The following is a 4,776-nucleotide window of genomic DNA, read 5'->3' as shown; positions in this document are numbered from 1 at the left end:
TAAGCGTGCAGCACGCTTCGGCACACTTTTTTTTTGCCTGCATTTTCGTAAGGGTACCCACGAATTCAACGATAAAGCCCCATATATGTCATTGAATGTCCTTCAATCAAAATGAAATTATTACCGTTAGAAAGACGCGTTTGCGTGATCTCTCATCATATGTAAAACGATTGAATTCCACCAAAGTTTGTGGACTCTAGAGGCCATTAAGTCAATTTGGCTAATAATTTTGTTATCCGTGTATCAAAAATAAAATGATCGTTCTGAAAAATGTTAAGTGAATATGCCATAAATGACTATAATTATCATGAAACGAAGTTTCGTTCTCTAATTCTGAGGTCCAAGTGATTATTTTATGCAAATACGTTTTACCCATAAATTTCCATAAAATCAAATTTGACGTTACCCACGTATCAACTGTTACCCACGAGTCCAGCCAATATAATTGCCATAACTTAAATTAACATTTAATGACTTTGGACACTGAATTTAGTTTGACAAGCACTAAAAATTGTAAATCGTAAAAATACGTTCACCGCTTTAAAAAGAATCTCTGACGGTTTAAACTTTTGTTACCCACGAATCCCGAATAGATGCTAACCTTGAAAAACAAGGTGATTGTTTATTTTAAGTTTAAATCAGCACATATTCAAGCCATGGGTATGCTATAATTTTTACAGTACTTACAGTTTAAGCCCCTAAGAAACGCAAACCCCAAACGGTACTACAGTACTTATAGCTTTACCCACAATTGGCGTTACCCACGAATCCAAGGATTTACTCAGTAAATTATATGTTTCTTATGCATCTTAACATTTTGAAAACATGTGAAATAGGTTCCAAAACAGTCCTGTTTAATAGCGTCCTCTTGAAGGTATACTGAAGCTGTATAATGAGGTTTTGATTGATTATCCTAAATTACCATTTTTGGGTAAATGCAATTGGTTAGAGAAACGGAATCATTGAAACACAATGGAGGAATAACCGCATGATGGTTTCCAACCTTCTGTAATATTTTTTATTTTCCGCTTACCAATACATACCTTCAAATATGTGTTACCCACGAACATTTTGGTTACCCACGAATCCCTACTTAAATTATAGTTAACAATGTATTGATAGTGTTTTAGTTCATAGGAACTGTCAAACACGAGTTAATAGAATATTGCTGCATGAAAATATGGAATGATTTTACTAAAATAATAATATAAAACTGTTTGCTCTGTCTATTTGAATTTGGCAACTTCATTATTCTCAAAATTTTTATACCCAAAATGCCATAATGATCCATTCTAAATATTCCATGTAGTTTGTATTTTGATTAAAATTCATTTTAGTGCCATTGCAGCCTGAATTATTGACATGCGGAAAAGTATTTTTTATTTTTATTAAAAAAGAAATACTAGGAAATGATACTATTTTCCAGACGCTGTTGCCCACGAATCCATCCGAGATCCTCATCCTGCGACGAGATACAAAATCTAACTTTATATTTATATGAAGCATTTATTCTAATCTTTCGAAATAATACAGTAATGTTAAATGACAGCCACTTTGGAAAGAGTTCAAAGAATTGACATAATCTTAACTGTACATCTGGTTCTTTCTTAAAATTTGTAATAACCAAAATATTTCTTTGTAGATATATGTAATAAAATTCTATTTTACGTTCAAAGTCTTCACCAATTTCTAGTGTATATGAGTCACACATAAAATATTGAAAGATATTAAAGAAAGTGAAAATTTATGGCGTACAACAGGTGAAAAAGGCTTGCATTCGCGGGTAACATGCATATGCGCATTTAACACTTTATTTGGTCTAGCAAGAAAAGTTATTTTTCAATCCGATGGCACTTCCACCTGATGATTCACTAGATATGATCGTCTCATTTGATAAGTCTAGAATTGAAAAGGAAAACATTTTCAAAATGGCCAACAGAGAGAATTTTGTCCCGCTTTGGCTGGAATTGACCATATATGTGCCAACTTTCTGACATACTTTTAAAAAGTTTGCAGGATTGTGTGGAAAGCTCTAAAATAAATTAAGCTTAAATACATTGGGGGAAAGTTTAACCAATCAGCACCAAAATGAACATTAAAGATGTTTCATTTAAAAAAAACCCATAAGGGCTGAGTGAAAGAGAGCAGGTTTTCAACTTACATGGCAGTGATGACTTATAATAATTTAATCATACTTTTTATTTCCTTATTGAAAGTCTCAAAAAGCTATAGGGCCAAATGCAAATACTGGGCCTATTCATCCACTCAGGTTAAAAAACAATGGGAAACATAGCAGTGGCGTAGCCAAGAGGGTAGTATTTTTAGGCCTTTTTTCATTTTTAGCCTATTTTTGACCATTTTCTTCAAAGTTTTTCCCCCTTAAAAGTTGTCTTGTCCCCCTCTTTGCCCACAAACTGAAAAAGTGCTGGCTACGCCACTGAAATATAGAGTCATCCCAAATAGATCACATCATCAAGGTCTCGAGAGCTAAAGCGTGCAGCCACGTTCCTATTCAATACTCCCCACCCCCAGGGTCTGCCACATCAAGAGACTTTATAGGAAGCATAAGGATCTCCCACATCGCACCTTCAACATTTTCTCAATTACAAGGAGTTTCTAGGGAGGCCACTTACACTCTCTCAACAGATTGTATCAAGATGTGTAATACTGAGAATATTTGCTTCAATTTGAGGGACTAAAAGGTGTTGCCATATTAGATGCAATAATCTTAAAAGGGCATTTCGTGATCCACAGCCTTATCCCCCCACTTTTCTCAAAAAAAGTTGAGATTTTGTACCACTGGATACCTCTGGCTACATAATGTTTATGTACCAAATATTTCTTGTAGATTAATTCGTTTAGCAAAAATATCGCCAAATTTGAATTTCGTTCTGGTGCACCAGAACAAAATTACAACAGTGGCCTATGAAGCAGTGTAATACACATAATCATGCATAACTCATAAGCATAAAATCGGAATCAACTGAAATTTTGGGAATAAGCTATTTAGTGGATATCTACTGAAAAATATCATAAAAAAGACGATGCTAGGATCACGAAATCCTCCTTTAAGTTTAGAAGCATTTTGAGCTTTAATTTCATGATTTAAATTATTAATATCTTCTTTGTATTATTCCTTTTCAAATACCTTGTGTTCAAATTTAACTTGAAGTTGATTCCATTTTACAATTTTAAATATAAGGACAGATACCCGAATCACACAAGGGATGATGATATTAGGGGCATACTTGGGCCACTGGGCCAGAAGGGAAGGCCTGATTTCCAAACCATGACCCCAAAATGATTTTACTGGGTGTGGAATTTTAAATGCTAAAAATAGGTCAAAATGAAGTAACCTGGCCAAAGGCAGATGCTCTTTACAACTCTCAGTCACTAAAATTTTAGTGAGCCAAGGGGGGACATTTGCTTCCCCCTCTCTGGAAGATATCCTCTGGCCTAAAAAGTAAAATATAATTTAGAGGCCTGCATCCCAGATAGATCGTGTCATAAAGCTCTATAGAGCTATTTTATAGTGTGTAGTCACATTTCTATTCCATTTCTACGCCACTGCTGCTAAACATGCTAAACCAGAGTTCAGGGCGTAGACCACCAAATAACTTCTCCATTGAAAAGCACGCAAAAATCAACTTTTTTAAGCGGCGTTTTCTACATGGCGTGACAATATTTTTCTATTTTTCACGTCATCCCTGTATTAATTAAGGACTTAAAAAAGGACTTAAATTTCATAAAGTTTTTAATTAAAAAATGTTGAAAAGTGACGCCGCTATTTGAACGCCAAAACTAGCATTAAAACATGTTCCGTTAGCAGTAATTCGGACAGTGCCTACTTTTCTTGTGAAATCGATTTGTATAATTTCATATCTATTTTATTCATTAATAGTAGTATCTTTCATTTAAATCAGAACATGCCAACCTCAGGAAGAACATGGTCCCTAAGGACACCACATTGTCTCAGTAGCCATATACTTTTAACCGGAACTAATCACCATTGCACCTTTCGGGCAGTGATTTGGTGTAATGCGCCCTTCACTATGATCCAACCCCATTATGGTCAACATACATGTGAGGTCATACTTACTTGCGAGTTGTTACTTGCGAGTCTTGTTCACACCTTGGCCTTACTTTTTCGGGAAGTAACGCCTTACATAATTATATGTAAGATATCTTGCATGTAAAATCGTTGCATTGCATGTAAGCTAGCAAGTAGCTACTTGCTACTTCACAGACATTACTGTTAAGTTTACTTTCAAAGTTGTTACTATCAGCTTTACTGACGATCTTGTCTGAACAAGCCTTTTATAAATCAATTCCATCCACAAAATACTGAAATTGCACAAAGCAGAGTTCTTTTACAAACCAGTGAGGAACACAAGTCCATTCTCTCCCAAACTTCAAACCCCTCCCAGAGGGGACTCACTTTCAACAAGTGCAATTCAAAAATGTTACAAGACTGGCAACTTTGAGGTAAGTGCGCATTCTATTGACACGGCCATTTACACGGCTTCATTTCAGTGTTGTTTCAGACTACTGCTGTTTGTTTTCACTATTTAATCGGCCATTTGGCAGCCACTATAAGTTTCTATCTCGCAATCCGCTATAATCTTTAACAGCCTTTACTTTTATGGTGATTTTTGATTGCATTTGTTTGAAGGTATTGACTATTCAAAAGGTGTCGGTGTATTTGAAATGGCTGCCCTTTACCTCCTTTACTTATCCCCATTGTAACCCTAAACTTTCAGCAGTAGCATACTAGGC

The sequence above is a fragment of the Amphiura filiformis genome, chromosome 7 (assembly GCF_039555335.1).
Source record: "Amphiura filiformis chromosome 7, Afil_fr2py, whole genome shotgun sequence".
NCBI classification, from domain to species: Eukaryota; Metazoa; Echinodermata; class Ophiuroidea; order Amphilepidida; family Amphiuridae; genus Amphiura; species Amphiura filiformis.
The sequence above is the reverse complement of the archived record's forward strand: the minus strand, read 5'-3'. Positions refer to the sequence as shown.